Raw genomic sequence first — 21,552 nt, forward strand, 5'->3', positions numbered from 1 at the left:
GAGTCACAAATTTGCGCACCAAGTTTTTGATGCCATTACCAGGGATTGTTTGTGATTGACAAACTAACGATTGTCTTGCTGCTTAGATCAAGTACTTTTATTGTTCTTCTTTTTTGTGTTTCTTGTTTTCCTTTTAAAATTTTTCAAAGAAAAAAAAATATCTTCATGTTTAGTCATCTTTTTCTTTTGTTTGAATCTTGTATCAAGTCTTAAGTTTGGTGTCCTTTTGGTTTTCATTTCTTTTCTCGAGTCCTTTTGAAAATTGTTCTTGTTTTTCTTTCTTTGTGTTCAAAAATTTCTTGGTATTTTTCTTTATTTGATTTCAAAATCTTTAAGTTTGGTGTCTTTTAGTATTTTTCCTTTTAATTTTTTGAAATAATTTCAAAACTTTTTACTTTGGTGTCATGTTGGTGTTTGTTTTTCCTTTTAAAATTTTTCAAAAATTTCTAATTTAAATTCAAAAATTTTTAAGTTTGGCGTCTTAATTAGTAATCTTGCTTTTCTTGTTTATCTTTTCTATCTTTTCAAATCTTTTATCTTTTTCTTTGATTTTCAAAAGTTGCTATCTTATTTTTTCTTTTTAATTTGAATTTTAAAGTCTTTTAATTTTTAAAATCTTATATTATCTTATCTTTATTCCTCTTGACTTTTTCAAACTTTTTAATTTTAAAATCTTTGTTTGACTTTCTCTCTTTAATTTCAAAACTTTTTAAAATTCAAATCTTTTATCTTAAATTTTAAAATTTTATCTTATCTTGTTTCTCTCTTTTGACTTTCCCTTTCTAATTTTTAAATTTCAAAGATTCTTTTCCAACTTCGTACTTTTTAAAATTTCAAATATTTTCAAAAATAAAATCTCTTTCAAATCTTTTATTTTATTTTCAAATATTTCTTAGTTAGTTACTCGTTTGTTCCATTTTAATTTTAAAAGTTTGATTCTTTCTAATTGTTCTCTCTCCTATTTTCGAAAATCTCTAACTCTTTTCTCTCTCTTCTTTTTTCGAAAACTTTCTTCCTTCTCTCTCCATTTTCGAAAATTCATTTTAAAAGACATCTTTCTTTTCTTTTCTCTTCTCCTAACTTTCTAACAAAGGACCTCTATACTCTGACATAGAGAATCTTTTCTTCTTCACTTTTTGGATTTTTTCTTCTTGTTTATGAACAGGAGTAGGGATAAAGAACCTCTCTTTGATCTGGATCCTAAACCTGAAAGGACTCTAAAAAGGCATCTACAACAAGCTCAGGCTAGCAGAGCTATAAGGAATATCACAGGAGCTCTAGAGCAAGAAGCTGAAGACACAACAATGGCAGCTAATCCAGACAATGGGGGTGACGCAAGAAAGGTCCTTGGATCTTACACTGCACCTAAATCTGACTTTTGTGGGCGTAGCATCTCCATTCTTGCCATTGATGCAAACAACTTTGAGTTGAAACCTCAACTGGTCACTTTAGTACAACAGAATTGCTAGTTTTATGGACTTCCACAAGAAGATCTGAACAAATTCATATCTGACTTTCTGCAGATATGTGACACTATGAAGATGAATGGAGTAAATCCAGAAGTCTACAAGCTCATGCTCTTCCCCTTTGCAGTGAGAGACAAAGCAAGGCTATGGCTGGATTCTCAGCCTAAAGAAAGCCTAGACACCTGGGAGAAGGTGTCAATGGATTCTTGACCAAGTTTTTCCCACCTCAAAAGCTGAGCAAGCTCAGGGTGGAAGTACAAACCTTCAGACAAAAAGAGGGTGAATCCCTCTATGAAGCTTGGGAAAGATACAAGTAACTGATCAGGAGATGCCCTCCTAACATGATCTCTGATTGAACAATGTTAGATATCTTTTATGATAGTCCATCTGAGATGTCCAAGATGGCATTGGACCACTCTACAGGTGGATCCCTCCACTTAAAGAAGACACCTGAAGAGGGGAAGGAGATTATTAACATGGTTGCCAACAACCAGTATATGTACACTTCTGAGAGGAACTCTATGAACAATGGGGCCACTCAGAAGAGAGGCATCCTAGAAGTAGACACCTTAGATGCCATCTTAGCTTAAAACAAGCTCATGTCCCAACAGATCAACATGATCACTCAGCACTTGAGTGAGACACAGAGCACAGAGGCTTACTGTGCAGAGACAGCCTATGAGGTGGACACAGGTGATAATGCCTGGACCACCATGGAGGAGGTGAACTACATGGAAAACTCCTCCAGAACCTCCAACAACAATCCCTATTCTAACACTTTCAATTAGGGATGGAGGAACCACCCTAATTTTGGATGGAAAGATCAACAGAAGCCTCAACAAGGATCCAATAATAACAAGGGGGAATAAACCAGAACTGGTTCAACAACAGACCATTCCAACCCTCTTAGCAACAAATAGAGACTCCCACACAAAGTCTCTCTGACTTGGCCGCTATAGTCTCAAACCTCTCCAAGACCACTGATAAACCCATATTTCATGATATATTTTGTGCTTAATCTGAGTGATTTATTCAATCCTTCACCCACTTATTCATATTAATTGCATGGTTTTACTTTCCCTTCCTCATTATGTGATGTATGTGAAAAACATGTTTCCTATGCTTTAAAATTAATTATTTTAATTACCTTTATTCCCATTCGATGTCGTGATTAGTGTGTTGAGTAGTTTCAGATATTCTAAAGCAGGAATGACCTAAAGGATGGAAAGAAAACATACAAAAATGGAAGAAAAGCATAAAACAGAGTTTGTGAAGAAATTGGCAGCCACGCGATCGCATGGACGACGCGGACACATGCCAAGAGCGAAGAAGCAGCGACGCGGCCACATGACTGACGTGACCGCGCGCCTTAAGCAGAATACATATGACGCGGTCGCATGACTGACGCGACCGCATGGCAATAAAAAAACTTCGAATGACGCGACCGCGTGACCCACGCGGACGCGTGACAGAGGCCACGCACCAGAAATTGCAGAAAACGCTCCCAGCGAATTCTGAAGCCCTTTTTGGCCCAAATCCAAGTCTAGAAGGCATAGACCAGAGGTTATGAAGTAAGGGAATGCATCCGTTCAAAGAGAGTCACCACTTTAGTTAGTTTTCATGATTTAGATTTAGTTTTGAGAGGGAGATTCTCTCCTCTCTCTTCTCTCTTTAGGATTAGGATTTAGAATTAGGATTTTATTCGCTTTCAGGATTATCTCTTTATCAGGTTCAATATTCCTTTTTATTTACTTTTGCAATTTAATTTATGAATTCTTCCATGTTACAGATTATTATTTTGAATTAATGTTATTTGAGGTATTTCAGTTTAATATTGCTTTCTCTTATTTACATTATTGTTATTCCCATCTGAAGGCATTTTTATTCCAGTAGATTTATTTCTCTCCTTTTGGTCTTGGTTAAGAAATCAGTAACTCAGGAGTTATCAAACTCAAACATAAATGATAATTGTTATCTTGTTAATTAAATGAACTTCAATAATCCCAATCTTTTCTTAGGAAATAAATAGGATTCGAAGATCAAACCAATTAATCCCTTGACCTTCCTTTATCTTAGTAAAGGTTAACAAAGTGGAATTAAGATTCAATTCTCATCATCATTGATAAGGGTAGCTAGGATAGGACCTCTAATTTCTCATACCTTGCCAAAAGTTTTTTTACAGTCATTTATTTATTTTACTTGCCATTTAAATTACTTGTTCTTCATTTACTTTAATTTCCAATTAAACCATTCGCTCCTCATTCTCAAAACCCCAATTTACAATCTCCATAACCAATAATAAGAACATACTTCCCTGCAGTTCCTTGAGAAGACGACCCGAGGTTTGAATACTTCGGTTATCAATTTATTTAGGGGTTTGTTACTTGTGACAACCAAAACGTTTGCAAGAAAGGTTGATTGCTTGGTTTAGTAACTATACTTACAACGAGAGTTTACTATGACCTCTAAACCATCAATCTTCCGCTCTTTCAAAATGGCGCCGTTGCCGGGGAACTGCAATCGTGTGCCTTATTATTGGTTATTGTAAATATTTTTCTTTTACTTGTTTATTTGTCTTTATTTTCCCCTCTTTATTTCTTTTTAGCTACTATGAATTCTCACCCCTTTCGCTTTGAGTTTGGTTCTAATGTTATTGAAAGGAATGGAAGTTATAACAAGAACATGCATCAAGGTCAGAGCAACCAAAGATGGATGGAGCCAAGAGGATCTGATCAACCCTTTAGGCAACAACACCCTCCAAGATATCATGGACAAAGACCATTCTACAATGCATACCAAGCAAATAGACATGGTGGACAACCTTGTAATTACCAACAAGCCCCATCCTGTGCTTATAGACCATCCTCTCAACATAACTTCGAACCACCACACTCACAAGCTCCTTTTCACCATTCACCACCGTATGATCCTCATTTACCCCAGTTCCAATCCAATTACTCCCAAACACCACCACTTCCCCCTGTGCCATATCCAAATCTATCACCCCGAGAATCAGAGGTTTGCCTCAAGAAAATAGTAAGTTGACTTCAAACAACCCTTCACCAACTGGAGCAAGCAGTAAGTCAATTATCTTCTAGACGTTCGAACATTCAAGGACCTCCCACAGCCCCATGTGGACAATCTAACGAAGAGCGCATTATGAAGGAGATACTAGAAACTCCAATGGACAAGACAGAGCATGGCTTCGTACTGGAACAAGTAGAGGAAGCTGTTATTATTGAAGAAGAAGAGTTGGTTGAAGACTTAGGAGACGCTGAACCTCCATGGGAATCCAAAGTTGTGGAGCATTCTGTCAAGGGTGTTACAATTGATGCTAAGGAGGATTGTGCGCAATCCCCAGAGCAAGTCTTTCATGAAGATATAGACAAAATAACCCAAGGAGCAAATTTCCTTGATGATGATAGTCACAAGTCAAGTTCTTCTAGTAATGAACTTGCATCCGCAAGTGAATTCTCTGAGATCGAAGAATCTTCCCCAAGTGAATACGAAGATGATACGGAGGTAGATTTCTCTCAACCTCCAGTCTATGACTTAAGTGATGAGGAAGATATAAATAGCTTTGATCAGGACATGGATACATTTGAAGAATCTTACAAGGAATTGGAGAATTTCACAGAAGAGCACAAGGGAGTAGAACTCACAGAACCACTGGAACTACCTATCCCAAGGCCATTACCATCCAATACAAGCTTCAAGTGGGTACAATCCTTAACCTTTAACTATATTTTTTCACTTGAATATGGTTTGCTTGAAACAGATGGCCAACTTAGAGCTCTCTATGGCTTTAAGAGTAAAAGGGAAATGGCTCGTACTCAGAGCTGGTGCACAAGGTTCAATAAGGTTCCACACTTCGACTCGAAGTGCACGGATTGGCATCATGATCAATCGGATGGATTTCGGAAAATGTTTGGTTATCCTGGTGAGAATCTAATTTCTAAACCGCCCAGATGGAAAAGTATAGATCAAGACGAAGGCGGATTTAAAAGCAAAGTTTGGGATTCTGGAATCTATGCTGACAATCATCACCCCAGGAGCCTGACAATCTGTTTGAAGCTGCTCAGAAGCTTCACATGCCTAGTTTGGGACCCCGGAGGCTATTGGCATTCCAAGCATTGGTGGAGATTTCTGGATGAATTTAAGTATAAGCCGCCATAACAGGAAGCTCACCAAATGTCCAACTTAAGGACTTTAACTAAAAGTGCTAGGTGGGAGACAACCCACCATGGTATGATCGTTCCTTTTTCAATATTTTTATTTAGTTTTATTTGTTTTCAAGTTTTATTTTCTTTTATTATATTGAACCTGGAAGTTTTGCATCTCATTCATATTAATCATTGCATTCTGCATACTGCATAAAAAAAAGGGTGCGCGACGCGATCGCATCATTCATGCGATCGCGTTAAGTTACGAAAAACACTTCCCACGCGACCGCGTCACTCACGCGGCCGCGTGCCCTGGAGATCGGCGTAAAGATCCAACGTCCAGAAAGTTAGGCTGGAATCGTGCGGCCATTGTGCGTTTCGCACAAATGACCCACGCGATCGCGTCCCTGACGCGATCGCGTCACTTGCACAACACACATCCCACGCGACAGCGTGAGCAACGCGATCGTGTCGCATAGGATTGCACAGTACCCCAAAAGGAGACAGAGAGTTACGCTGAAACGATGCTGGATTCGTGCGTTTAGCACAATTTCCAACGACGCGATTGCATGCCCCAGGCGATCACGTGATTTACTCTTTTTCCATTCCATGCGATCGCGTGTCCCACGCGATCGCGTCAACCACTATTTCTGCCCAACCACGCGACTGCATTCCCCACGCGATCGCGTGGATTCAAATTATAACCCCCCAGTCACGCGAACCCTATCAGTCGCGCCCCCCTCCCCAAACCCCTCCACTCCCTCTCTTCTTCTCCAACCCCTAACTACCACCCAGCCGCCATCACCGCCACCGCCAGACGTCGCCAACCACCCAGACCCCGCCGCCACCCACCTCCTTCCTCCTTCCCCCTTCTCTCTTCTTCTTTCTTCTTCTTCCCCCCTAACCGCCACTGCCCACGCCGCGCCACTACCACCACCGCGCCGCCGTCATCGCCCAGCACCACCCACGACCCCCTTCCTTCCCCTATTACCCCCTACCCCCATTACACCCCCCTTTTCCCTCCATTCCTCCGAACAGCAGCTGCGCCGCCGCACCAGACGCCGTCACCATCATCCCCAGCCACCTCTCTGCCCCACTCTCTCTCTTACGCCTACCAGGTTCCGACGAACGCCACCCTTCTATCCTTCGTCGTTAATTCATATTTGTTTTTTCTGTTTCTGTTCATATTTAGGCTAGTTAGATATGCATGTTGTAGTGGATTTTAGGTTGTTAGGTAGCCTAAGATGTGGTTAGTGGATTTAGGTCTGTTTAATTGCACTGTTCTTGTTTCTTGTTTTATTCTGCTGTTGCTGTGATGATTTTAATGTTCATATGCTGTACTTTCTTATTTCTTGCTGCTCTGTACACTAAATTTTCATGTTTATATTCCTTATATGTAATTGCAGGTTTAATTTTGATTCATATGAACTATTTGATTGCTGTTTATTTTCTGGGACAATCCAATTTTAGCCGGAATGCTGCCCAAATTTTTGTAAAATGTTTTCATTCATGTTTTGGTTTTGTCATTTTGAACTCTGCTTTCCTCTGCTTTAACCAAACCAATTCATGACTGCCCGGGCATGCTTTCTTATCATTTTTGATTTCTTGGTTCCTAAACTGCATTTTTGATGTTTGATTCCAATTTTTGCTATTTCTATATCTATTTGAATCATCATCACCCTGTTTTCCTTATTTGGATATGAGTTACTTCTAGCTTCTAACTGTGAATACTTGTTACTTGGATTATTTTCATTATGCCACTTACTTTAACCACTTTTTACTAACTCACTAATGTTAACTTACTAAACTCTTTTTCAATTTTAACCAAACTAACCTTTCAAAACCTCTCTTCTGTTTTTCACTTTCTTTTAACATTCTAACCATGACATGATGTTAATTTCTCTATTTAACATGCATTCAATTACATTTTGGATTGTGAATTCTCCTTTTCGGACTTTTAACTCCTATACAATCCTTAATGCACATTTACTTAACTCATTTTCCTTATCCTTTTTGCTCCTTTGCCACTTGGTGTTTCTTTTGATTATTTGCCTATTTGTTTTCCTGTTTTCACTATATCCTGGTTTTCTGTATTTTCAGGATGTCTGCCAGCCAAAGAAAAGGAAAAGGCAAGGCTACTACTGGCAAACGTAAAAGAGGAGAATCCTCCATGTCCATCATAGATATGATGCACGATGAATCCTTGCGGGAGAAAAATTTTACCCCGCAGGAGAAGGCCGACCAGCTAATCCCTGCTACTGATCCAGTGAAATTTGCAAACCGATATTGTGAACTGAAGTATCCGGTGTTTGCAAACTCCAGGAACCTATACCTGGAGAGAACTTTGAAGATCCCAGAAGAACTCCAGCAATACACCTCTGACCAGATCAAACAAAGAGGTTGGTTCTTTCTGGAGAGAAATCTGACTGAGGTCAATGCTTCTTGGGTTAGGGAATTCTACTGCAATTACTTCAAAACCTCCCTAGATGCAGTGAACCTTAGAGGAAAGCAGATTCTAGTCACTGAAGAGGCCATTGAAGAAGTTCTAAAGCTTCTGCCAAAAACTGATCAGTTGGATGGTTATCAGAAAGCTGAGGAGGATATGCGATTCATGCGATTTGATTGGGATGCAGTCAAGGCCCGGATAGCCCTTGACCTGACCGTTCCTTGGATTATGGGTCAGAACACCACCATGCCAAAGGAAATCAAGCGGATTTACCTGAATGATGAGGCTCGGCTATGGCATCAGATTCTTAGCAACTTCATTATGTCGAGTACTCACGAAACTGAGATACCAGCCGCTATGATCACCCTCCTATGGTGTGTGATGGAGGGTAAGGACCTGTACCTGCCACGCTTTATCCGGTACCACATGGCCAGGGTCCACGTCTGAGACACTTTTCCCTTTTCCTATCTGGTTACACAGCTAGGCCGTCGAGCTGATGTGCCTTGGGAGGATGCTGATGAGAAGCCACCTGCTGCAGAATGCAAGATTATCCCCCACAGTAGGAACTTTCTGGCTTTGGGCTACAGACCTTCATTCCTCACTGCTACTGCTGACACAGCCACACTATCTGCCGGCCCCTCTTCTTCCACAGCTACCCCTGCCACCACCGCTGCACCTCCACCTACCCCAGAGCCCATCTATCATCTAGTGCACCGCCTGTTTCGACGGCTTGACCAGATGGAGCGTCGCAACAAGCGACGCTATGAGCACCTGAAGCTGATGATACGCTCTGGCGACATCCCCTCCGAGCCTGACACACCATCCGAGGCATATGAGGAGGAGGCAGATGCTCACGAGGCAGAGACCCATCCCCAGAGCGAGGCTGCGCAGGCAGGCACACAGCAGGTAGCATCACATCAGTAGGCTCCACCTCATATTCAGGCTGTAGACCCCGAGATCCCTATCCAGTCAGCACCTCCTTTGGAGCAGGCTGATCCTCAGACCACCACCACAGAGATCCCAGCTACCCACCCTTCCAGTGACGACACCCCTTCACATCCTGCTTGAGTGAGCATCAGAGACGATGCTATATTTTATGTGTGGGGAGGTCGCCATCTCTGGCGTTCTTTTTTTGGTGAACCACTACATACTCTTTTTATTTATTTTATTGTGCTACTTTTCTGTATTTTTCTTTTTATTTTTCTTTTTATTTTCTCAGTACTTATATATATTGCTATTTTTATGTATTTACTCTATATTGCACTTTAGTTCATATTTTAGCCAATTAGTTTAGTTGCAATTCTAACTTATTAGTTATAGAAATTGTGGATTAATTAGTATAGTTTACCCTTTTTAGCATAAGATAGCTTAGTTTAAATTGAAAAATATAAAAAAGAAGTAAACTAGGAACTTGAACATAATAGAAACAATCCACACACCTTGTATATATAGCATTACATGTTAGTTAGTTAACAACATTTCATCAAGGAGAAACACTAGAACTTTAAAGCCATTCAATATAAGTTTTACATTGAGAATAATGGGAATTTTTAACTAAACCTGCATGACATACATAAGTGATAAATGATTTTTGAGCTAGAGAATACACAGCCTGTGAGTTTTGAGCTTAATTGTATGGTTACATTCAAACCATAATATTTTATTCCTGTGTGTTCCGCCCTTCTTTTTTTATTCCAATGTTCTTTATTTTGTTTTAATCTATATGTCCAATTATAGAATAGAAATACATACCACGAGAGTGATTGAGGCCATTATTTGATTTTAGCTCACTTATCCCAAAATAGCCTACCCTTTACATCACCCTTGTTAGCCCCGTTGAGCCTTTAAATCCCTTTTATTCTATAAACTGCATTACTAGCCTTAAGCAGAAAAACAAAATAAAAATCCCAAGTTGAATCCTTGGTTAGCTTAAGATAGGAAGTATGTATGGTTTAAAGGTGGGAAAACCTATTGGGAACGTGGATGATAAAAACAAAAGGTAGAAAGGTTGAAAAGAATAAAATAATTCCAAATAAAAGTTTTGGGAAGCATGCTCATGTAAAATCAAAATAATTGAATTACCATGTGCATTAAAAAAAAGTGTTATGAATAAAGGGGACACAAAAGAATTCTCCAAATGAGAAATAAAGCAATGCACATGGGATAAAAATAATAAACATTGAAACATGAGCATGTAACATCAAAAGTGGGAAAATATGGGAAAATAGGTAAAGAAGCTTTGCTTTAGAAAGTATGTATGTTGGGTGAGATCTTAGACTAATCAAGGATTTGCTTAATTAGCTCACTTAGCCTTATACATATACCTTTACCTTTACCTTGACCCCATTTCAACCTTAATTAAAGACCTCATGACTTTTGTATGTCTATATTCTATAATTGTTGATTGGTTAGATGAAGAACAAAGTTATAGAAAGTAAGGATAAAAAGAAGAATAGAGTGATTAACCCAATAAACACTGAGTGACTAGAGAGTAAACACAAAATCCAGTGAGGGTTCAATAGCTCATTAACATATATCTCTGTTGAAATTATTAATTGTCTTGCAAGTTTATAAAATGTTTTTCTCTCCCATCTCAATTGTAAAGGCACTTTATCAACTATCTAAGGTTTGGCTATATATATATGACTCCTTGAGAATGTGAATTAATTCAACTACATGCAAACTTTATATACAAGTGAATAAAAATAAGAATTGCATGATGCATTTAGGTAGTTGCATTTAGATTAGATTGCATTGCATGGGCATTCCACCACTTCAACCTAACATTACTCTTGGACTTAGCATGAGGACATGCTATTGTTTAAGTGTGGGGAGGTTGATAAACCCATATTTCATGATATATTTTGTGCTTAATCTGAGTGATTTATTCAATCCTTCACCCACTTATTCATATTAATTGCATAGTTTTACTTTCCCTTCCTCATTATGTGATGTATGTGAAAAATATGTTTCCTATGCTTTAAAATTAATTATTTTAATTACCTTTATTCCCATTCGATGCCGTGATTAGTATGTTGAGTAGTTTCAGATCTTCTAAGGCAGGAATGACTTAAAGGATGGAAAGGAAACATACAAAAATGGAAGGAAAGCATAAAATGGAGTTTGTGAAGAAATTGGCAGCCACGCGATCGCATGGACGACGCGGACGCATGCCAAGAGCGAAGAAGCAGCGACGCGGCCGCATGACGGACGCGACCGTGCGCCTTAAGCAGAATACATATGACGCGGTCGCATGACTGACGCGACCGCATGGCAATAAAAAAACTCCGAATGATGCGACCGCGTGACCTACGCGGACGCGTGACAGAGGCCACGCACCAGAAATTGCAGAAAATGCTCCCAGCGAATTCTGAAGCCCTTTTTGGCCCAAATCCAAGTCCAGAAGGCATAGACCAGAGGTTATGAAGTAAGGGAATGCATCCGTTCGAAGAGAGTCACCACTTTAGTTAGTTTTCATGATTTAGATTTAGTTTTGAGAGGGAGATTCTCTCCTCTCTCTTCTTCTTTAGGATTAGGATTTAGAATTAGGATTTTATTCGTTTTCAGGATTATCTCTTTATCAGGTTCAATATTCCTTTTTATTTACTTTTGCAATTTAATTTATGAATTCTTCCATGTTACAGATTATTATTTTGAATTAATGTTATTTGAGGTATTTCAGTTTAATATTGCTTTCTCTTATTTACATTATTGTTATTCCCATCTGAAGGCATTTTTATTCCAGTAGATTTATTTCTCTCCTTTTGGTCTTGGTTAAGAAATCAGTAACTCAGGAGTTATCAAACTCAAACATAAATGATAATTGTTATCTTGTTAATTAAATGAACTTCAATAATCCCAATCTTTTCTTAGGAAATAAATAGGATTCGAAGATCAAACCAATTAATCCCTTGACCTTCCTTTATCTTAGTAAAGGTTAACAAAGTGGAATTAAGATTCAATTCTCATCATCATTGATAAGGATAGCTAGGATAGGACTTCTAATTTCTCATACCTTGCCAAAAGTTTTTTTACAGTCATTTTTTTATTTTACTTGCCATTTAAATTACTTGTTCTTCATTTACTTTAATTGCCAATTAAACCATTCGCTCCTCATTCTCAAAACCCCAATTTACAACCTCCATAACCAATAATAAGAACATACTTCCCTGCAGTTCCTTGAGAAGACGACCCGAGGTTTGAATACTTCAGTTATCAATTTATTTAGGGGTTTGTTACTTGTGACAACTAAAACGTTTGCAAGAAAGGTTGATTGCTTGGTTTAGTAACTATACTTACAACGAGAGTTTACTATGACCTTTAAACCATCAATCTTCCGCTCTTTCAACCACGCATAGTTTCATGGCTGAAACTAGGTCCTCCATTCGAAACTTGGAGATATAGGTTGGCCAACTGAGCAAGAGGATCCTAGAGATCCCATCCAACACTCTTCCAAGCAATACTGAGGTAAACCCAAAGGAAGAGTGCAAGGCCCTCATGGTGGAGATTGTGGCTGAACCCAAAGAGGAGCCTGCTGTTGAGGAGCTCAAGGAAATCAGAGCTCATGAGGAGACTGCTAATGTTACCGTGCATGCCCCTTGCTGAGAAAGGAATCTAAAGAATACTCTTCTTCAGAAGAGGATGAGGAGTCCAAGGAAGAGCAAATTGCTCAGTACCTAGTAATCCTCAGGAAGCTGAAGGCTAACTCTTCTCATACAGAGGCATTGGAGGAGGAAGATGAGCCTGTGGTACTGGCCAAGGAGTGTAGTGCCTTGGCCCAGAAGAAGCTCCCTCAAAAGCTGCCAGATCCCGAAAGCTTCCTGATTCCCTATACTGTAGGGACCATCACCTTTGACAAGGCACTATGTGACCTTGGCTCAAGCATCAATCTGATGACTCTATCTGTAATGAAGAGGCTAGGAATTCTAGAGGTGCAACATCTCAAGATTTCATTGGAAATGGAAGTCAAGTCCCTAAAAAGGGCATATGGCATGGTGGAGGATATCCTAGTGAAGATTGAAGACCTTTACATCCCTACTGATTTTTGTAATCCTAGACAATGGAGAGGACAGAGACGAATCCATCATCCTTGGAAGGCCTTTTCTAGCCACTGCTAAGGCCTTCATTGATGTGAAAAGAGGAGAGCTAGTCCTTAGACTACATGAGGATTGTATCTTGTTCAAGATACCCAATCCTCAATCTCCCTCTGACAGAGGTGGTACCATTATATAAGACATAATGTCTCAGCCTTCCCTTTCGGTGTAGAGATTTACAGAGCCTCTAAACACCAATTCTAAGTTTGGTGTTGGGCAACCATCATCAAGAACTAGGAAGAAGGTACCAAAAAGAAGGTACCTAAAGGCTGGAGGGACAAGAAGATCCCCACTGAAGGCCTCTCACCTGGCATGAGAGTTGTCTTCACTAAGAGTCTAGTCTTTCTGCATACAGTAAACAGAATCCTGTCTCTAGAGCATGTGGAGCTCATTCATGAGAGCACAGGAAGAAAGTTCACTATAAAGGGGATGAAGATCTGAGCCCTTACCTACCTCTGTAATGGAGTTGTCCGTCAAGCTAATGACGGTAAAGAAGCGCATGTTGGGAGGCAACCCAACTATTAGTATAGTAATTTATATTCCTTTCCATTTACTTTAGTTTGAATTTATATTTTAGTTTTTCTCTTTCTTTTTGATATTTGTGATCATGTGCAGCACTTAGAACAGTGACAGAAACACTCAGAACTGAAAACAGAATATCCTGGGAAGAATCTCTTACTGGCGTTGAACGCTAGACAAGAAAGAAGATGGGCGTTCAATGCCCAAACAGGAGAAGAAAGCTAGCGTTAAACGCTAGAGAAGGACCACCCTGGGCATTCAACGTCCCTGAGAGACACATTGCTGTCGTTGAATGCCAGACAGGGAGTAGTCTGGGCGTCCAACCCCCCATAAGGAGCATTCCTGGAGTTGAATGCCAGCCAGGGAACAAAGCTGGGCATTCAACGCCCCATATGGATTAGCCAGGCCTGCATTTTCACCCCCTATGGGCATTCAACGCCCATTCCTGGCGTTGAACGCCAGGTAGGGGGCAGGGAATTCGAAGTTCAAGGCTTCTCAGTCAGTGGGCCCCACATAAACCCCACCTACCCCACCTTTCCCTTTCTCTCCTATTTTCTAAACCTTGAAACCCACACCTTACTTTCCCTCTTCTCCAAACCCATCATAAATCCCATCACTTTAATTCTCCACCAACCCCACCCACTTCAAATTCAAACATTTCCCACCCATTCTTTCCCCCTCATAACCAAACCCTACCCCATTCCCACCCTATAAATACCCCTCATACAACCCTTCATGCACAAAACTCCTAAACACTCTCTTCCTCTAACCCTATACACCCTCCACACCCTTCTTCTTCCCCATTTTCCCACTTGGCCGAAGCTTTCTTCCCCCTCTATCTCTATCAATTCCTTCTCTCTTCTACTCTTTTCTTTTCTTTTGTTCATATTTGCTCAAGGAAAAACAAAATTCTTAAGTTTGATGTTGCAAAAACTTTACTTTTTGACTTCTACCATTCCTAAGTATGGCACCAAAGGCAAGCGAATCTTCAAGAAAGAGAAAGGGAAAGGCTCTCGCTTCCACTTCCGGACCCTGGGAATCATAAAGATTCCTCACCAAAGTGCACCACAATCACTTCTATGATGTGGTAAGGCACAAAAAGGTGATTCACGAGGTCCCCTTCAAGCTCAAAACAGGGGAATATCCAGAGATCCAATAGGAGATCTGGAGAAGGGATTGGAAAATTCTGACCAATCCTATTTCAAAGGTTGGAACACTAATGGTGCAAGAATTCTTCGCCAATTCTTGGGTCACCAAAAATCATGATACAAGTGTGAACCCAAAGCCCAAAAACTAGCGCACCATGGTGAGAGAGCAACTCATGGATTTCAGCCCAGAAAGTGTGAGAGTGGCGCTACAATTGCCACAAATGCTAGGAGATCCACACTCTTACACTAGAAGAGTTAATTCTGACCAAAGATTGGATCAAGTCCTTGCAGACATTTGTGTGGAAGGAGCACAGTAGAAAAGGGACGCACAAGACAAGCCCTACCAACTGGGTAGGCTTGACCTCAAGCCTGTGGCCCGAGGATGGTTGGAGTTTATTCAACGCTCCATCATCCTCACAAGTAACCGATCTGAGGTTACCATTGATCGAGCAATAATGATTCATTGCATTATGCTCAGGAATGAGGTGGAAGTACATGAGGTGATACCTCAAGAATTATATAGAATGGCTGAAAAGACCTCCACCAACACAAGACTAGCGTTCCCATACCTCATACATCACCTATGCAGTTCAGCTGGAATTGGCATAGCTGGAGACACCCTCATTGAGATGGATAAGCCCATCACAAAGAGGAAGATGGAGCATGTGAGAGAGCCCGCACATGAACCACAGCAACAGCCTATGCAGCCGCTTCCACTAGAGATCCTTGAGATGTCTCAAGGGATATATTTTCCTCCCCGTGACTATTGGGATCAACTGAATACCTCAATAGGGGAGCTGAGCTCAAACGTGGAGCAGCTGAGAGTGGAGCACACTGAGCACGCCAGTTGGTGCATGAAATTGTGATCTCTGGTAATGGCTCCAAAAACTTGGTGCTCTAATCTCAATTCATAATTTGTCACAACTTCGATACAACTAACCAGCAAGTGCACTGGATCGTCCAAGTAATAAACCTTACGTGAGTAAGGGTCGAACCCACGGAGATTGTTGGTATGAAGCAAGCTATGGTCAACTTGTAAATCTCAGTCAGGCGGATATAAAATAGTTATGGAGTTTTCGAAATTAATACTAAAATAAGGATAGAAATACTTATGTAAATCATTGGTGAGAATTTCAGATAAGCGTATGGAGATGCATTCATTCCTCTGAACCTCTGCTTTCCTGCTGTCTTCATCCAATCAGTCTTACTCCTTTTTATGGCTGGCTTTATGCAAGGGCATCACCGTTGTCAATGGTTACATCCCCTCCTCTTGTGAAAATGGTCCAAGTGCTCTGTCACAGCACGGCTAATCATCTAAGGTTTCCGATCATGCTGGAATAGGATTCACCCTCCTTTTGCGTCTGTCACTACGCCCAGCAATCGCGAGTTTGAAGCTCGTCACAGTCATTCAATCCCAGAATCCTACTCGGAATACCACAGACAAGGTTTAGACTTTCCGGATTCTCATGAATGCCGCCATCAATCTAGCTTACACCACGAAGATTCTGATTAAGAGATCTAAGAGATACTCATTCAATCTAAGGAAGAACGGAAGTGGTTGTCAGGCACACGTTCATAGGGAATGATGATGATTGTCACGTTCATCACATTCAGGTTGAAGTGCGAATGAATATCTTAGAAGCGGAATAAGTTGAATTGAATAGAAAACAGTAGTACTTTGCATTAATCTTTGAGGAACAGCAGAGCTCCACACCTTAATCTATGGAGTGTAGAAACTCTACCGTTAAAAATACATAAGTGAAAAGTTCAGGCATGGCCGAATGGCTAGCCCCCAAAACGAGATCACAGGATCAAAAATACAATCCAGGATGTCAAATACAATAGTAAAATGTCCTATTTATAATAAACTAGCTACTAGGGTTTACAGAAGTAAGTAATTGATGCATAAATCCACTTTCGGGGCCCACTTGGTGTGTGCTTGGGCTGAGCTTGAATGTTACACGTGTAGAGGTCGTTCTTGGAGTTGAACGCCAGCTTTTGTGCCAGTTTGGGCGTTGAACTCCAATTTGCAACTTGTTTCTGGCGCTGAACGCCAGAATTGGGCAGAGAGATGGCGTTGAACGCCAGTTTGCGTCATCTAAACTCGGGCAAAGTATGGACTATTATATATTGCTGGAAAGCCCTGGATGTATATTTTCCAACGCAATTGAAAGCGTGCCAATTTGAGTTTTGTAGCTCCATAAAATCCATTTTGAGTGCAGGGAGGTCAGAATCCAACAGCATCAGCAGTCCTTCTTCAACCTCTGAATCTGATTTTTGCTCAAGTCCCTCAATTTCAGCCAGAAAATACCTGAAATCACAGAAAAACACACAAACTCATAGTAAAGTCCAGAAATGTGAATTTAACATAAAAACTAATGAAAACATCCCTAAAAGTAACTAGATTCTACTAAAAACATACTAAAAACAATGCCAAAAAGCGTATAAATTATCCGCTCATCACAACACCAAACTTAAATTGTTGCTTGTCCCCAAGCAACTGAAAATCAAATAGGATAAAAAGAAGAGAATATACTATAAATTCCAAACTATCAATGAAACATAGCTCCAATCAGATGAGCAGAACTTGTAACTTTTTGCCTCTTGAATAGTTTTGGCATCTCACTTTATCCATTGAAGTTCAGAATGATTGGCTTCTATAGGAACTCAGAGTTCAGATAGTGTTATTGATTCTCTTAGTTCAGTATGATGATTCTTGAACACAGCTTCTTTATGAGTCTTGGCCGTGGCCCTAAGCACTTTGTTTTCCAGTATTACCACCGGATACATAAATGCCACAGACACATAATTGGGTGAACCTTTTCAGATTGTGACTCAGCTTTGCTAAAGTCCCCAATTAGAGGTGTCCAGGGTTCTTAAGCACACTCTTTTTTTGCTTTGGACCTTGACTTTAACCGCTCAGTCTCAAGTTTTCACTTGACACCTTCACGCCACAAGCACATGGTTAGGGACAGCTTGGTTTAGAGGCTTAGACCAGGATTTTATTCCTTTAGGCCCTCCTATCCACTGATGCTCAAAGCCTTGGGATCCTTTTTATTTGCCCTTGCCTTTTGATTTTAAGGGTTATTGGCTTTTTGCTCTTGCCTCTTGGTTTTAAGAGCTTTTGGCTTTTTCTGCTTGCTTTTTCTTTTTCTTTCTATTTTTTTTGCCTATTTTCTTTTTCAAGCTTTGTTCTTTGCTGCTTTTTCTTGCTTCAAGAATCATTTTCATGATTTTTCAGATTATCAAATAACATGTCTCCTAGTCAACATTCTTTCAAGAGCCAACATATTTAACATTCTTAAACAACAACTTCAAAAGACATATGCACTGTTCAAGCATTTATTCAGAAAACAAGAAGCATTGTCACCACATCAATATAATTAAACTAAGTTCAAGGATAAATTCAAAACTCATGTACTTCTTGTTCTTTTGAATTAAAACATTTTTCATTTAAGAGAGGTGATGGATTCATAGGACATTCATAACTTTAAGACATAGTTACTAACTACTAATGATCATGTAATGAAGACACGAACATGGATAAGCACTTAACATAGAAAATGAAAAACAGAGAAAGTAAGAACAAGGAGTGAGTCCACCTTAGTGATGGTGGCGTTTCCTTCTTGAGGAACCAATGATGTCCTTGAACTCTTCTATGTCTCTTCCTTGTCTTTGTTGCTCCTCCCTCATTGCTTTTTGATCTTCTCTTATTTCATGAAGGATGATGGAGTGCTCTTGATGTTCCACCCTTAATTGTCCCATGTTGGAACTTAATTCTCCTAGGGAGGTGTTGATTTGCTCCCAATAGTTTTGTGGAGGAAAATGCATTTGAGGCATCTCCGGGATCTCATGGTGATGAGCTTCTTGCACCTCTTGAGCTCCATGAATGGGCTCTCTTGCTTGCTCCATCTTTTTCTTAGTAATGGGCTTCTCTTCCTCAATGTGAGTGTCTCCTTCTATGAAAGCTCCAGCTGAGTAACATAGATGGCAAATTAGATGAGGAAAAGCTAGCCTTGCCCCAGGGGAGGGCTTTTCGGCTATTTTGTAGAGTTCAAGGGAGATGACTTCATGAACTTCTACTTACTCTCCAATCATGATACTATGGATCATGATGGCCCGATCCACAGTAACTTCAGATCGGTTGCTAGTGGGGATGATGGAGCGTTGGATGAATTCCAGCCATCCTCTAGCTATAGGCTTGAGGTCCAGTCTTCTTAGTTAAACTGGCTTGCCTTTGGAGTCAATCTTCCATTGAGCTCCTTCCACACATATGTCTATGAGGACTTGGTCCAACCTTTGATTAAAGTTGACCCTTCTAGTGTAGGGGCGCTCATCTCCTTGCATCATAGGCAAGTTAAACGCCAGCCTCACATTTTCCGGACTAAAATCTAAGTATTTCCCCCGAACCATTGTAATATAATTCTTTGGATTTGGGTTCTTACTTTGATCATGGTTCTTAGTGATCCATGCATTGGCATAGAACTCTTGAACCATAAGGATGCCGACTTGTTGGATGGGGTTTGTTAGAACTTCCCAACCTCTTCTTTGGATTTCATGTCGGATTTCCGGATACTCATTTCTCTTGAGCTTGAAAGGGACCTCGGGGATCACCTTCTTCTTGGCCACAACATCATAGAAGTGGTCTTGATGGGCTTTGAAAATGAACCTTTCCATCTCCCATGACTCGGAGGTGGAAGCTTTTGTCTTCCCTTTCCCTTTTCTAGAGGATTCTCCGGTCTTAGGTGCCATCAATGGTAATGGAAAAACAAAAAACTTATACTTTTACCACACCAAACTTAGAATATTGCTCACCTTCGAGCAAGAAAAGAAAGAATTAGATGAAGAAGAAGAAGAAAATATGGAGAAGAGGGGGGGTGTGTTTCGGCCAAGAAGGGAAAGAAAGGGTTGTGTTGTGTGAAAATGAAGAAGAATGGAAGGCTTTATATAGGGAAGGGAGGGGGGTTAAGGTTCGGCCATATGGGTGGGTTTGGGCGGGAAATTGATTTTGAATTTTGAAGGTAGGTGGAGTTTATTGGGTAGGTTTATGGGGAAGAGTGGGTGGATGTGAGTGGTGAAGGGTTAATAGGGAAGAGGGATGGAGGTGATAGGTGAAGGGTTTTGGGGAAGAGTGTTTATTGGGAATAGAGGATGATTGAGAAGATAGAAGAGAGTGAGTGGAGGTAGGTGGGGATCCTGTGGGGTCCATAGATCCTGAGATGATCCTGTGGGGTCCACATATCCTGAAGTGTTCAAGGATTTACAACCTTGCACCAAATTAGGCATGTAAAATGCCCTTGCACACAACTCTGGGCGTTCAGCGCCAGGTTGGTGCCCATTTTGGGCGTTCAATGCCCATTTGTTGCCCATTTCTGGCGTTGAACGCCAGAACCATGCTTGTTCTGGGCGTTCAGCGCCAGCTCTTTTCCAGGGTGCAATTCTGGCGTTCAGCGCCCAGATGCTGCCCATTTTGGGCGTTCAGCGCCCAGATACTGCCCATTTTGGGCGTTCAGCGCCAGAACCATGCTCTGTTCTGGCGTTGAACGCCAGACAGGTGCTTCCTCCAGGGTGTGATTTTTCTTCCGCTGTTTTTGATTCTGTTTCTAAATTTTTCGTTTATTTTGTGACTCCACATGATCATGAACCTAAGAAAACATGAAAAAGAAAAATAAAATTAGATAAATAAACATTGGGTTGCCTCCCAACAAGCGCTTCTTTAATGTCAATAGCTTGACAGTGGGCTCTCATGGAGCCTCACAGATGTGTAGAGCTTTGTTGAGACCTCCCAACACCAAACTTAGAGTTTGGATATGGGGGTTTGACACCAAACTTAGAGTTTGGTTGTGGCCTCCCAACACCAAACTTAGAGTTTGACTGTGGGGGCTTTGGTTGACTCTGCTTTGAGAGAAGCTTTTTCTGCTTCCTCTCCATGGATGCAGAGAGAGATCCTTGAGTTGTAAACACAAGGTTGTCCTTATTTAATTGAAGGATTAATTCTCCTCTGTCCATATCAATCACAGCTCTTGCTGTGGCTAGGAAAGGCCTTCCTAGGATGATGGATTCATCCTCTTTCTTTCCAGTGTCTAGGACTATGAAATCAGCAGGGATGTAAAGGCCTTCAACCTTTACTAACACATCCTCTACTTGTCCATAAGCCTGTTTTCTTGAATTGTCTAATGAGATTTTAGCAGCTTGCACCCTATAAATTCCCAGTTTCTCTATTACAGAGAGGGGCATGAGGTTTATCCCTGAACCAAGGTCACACAGAGCCTTTTCAAAGAGCATGGTGCCTATGGTACAAGGTATTATGAACTTTCTAGGATCCTATTTCTTCTGAGGCAATGTCAGTTGATCCAGATCACTTAGTTCATTTGTGAACAAGGGAAGTTCATCTTCCCAAGTCTCAATACCAAATAATTTGGCATTAAGCTTCATGATTGCACCAAGGGACTTGGCAGCTTGCTCTTCAGTGACATCCTCATTCTCTTCAGAAGAGGAATACTCATCAGAGCTCATGAAGGGCATTAGGAGGTTCAATGGAATCTCTATGGTCTCTAGATGAGCCTCAGATTCCTTTGGTTCCTCAGAGGGAAACTCCTTATTGATCACTGGACGTCCCAGGAGGTCTTCCTCACTGGGATTCACGTCCTCCTCTCCCTCTTTGGGTTCGGCCATTTTGGTAATATCAATGGCCTTGCACTCTCTCTTTGGATTTTC

The 21,552-nt window shown here is 40.7% G+C and overlaps 1 non-coding gene across 1 annotated transcript; it reads right to left on the reverse strand.

Moving 5' to 3' along the window:
- Window positions 1-1,705: 1,705 nt before the first annotated feature.
- On the reverse strand, window positions 1,706-1,814 carry LOC112724896 (small nucleolar RNA R71). The gene has a single exon (XR_003164036.1). It is a non-coding gene; the product is annotated as a small nucleolar RNA R71 (small nucleolar RNA).
- Between the last annotated feature and the right edge of the window lie 19,738 nt (window positions 1,815-21,552).

Source organism: Arachis hypogaea, chromosome 11 (assembly GCF_003086295.3).
Source record: "Arachis hypogaea cultivar Tifrunner chromosome 11, arahy.Tifrunner.gnm2.J5K5, whole genome shotgun sequence".
Lineage (NCBI taxonomy): Eukaryota > Viridiplantae > Streptophyta > Magnoliopsida > Fabales > Fabaceae > Arachis > Arachis hypogaea.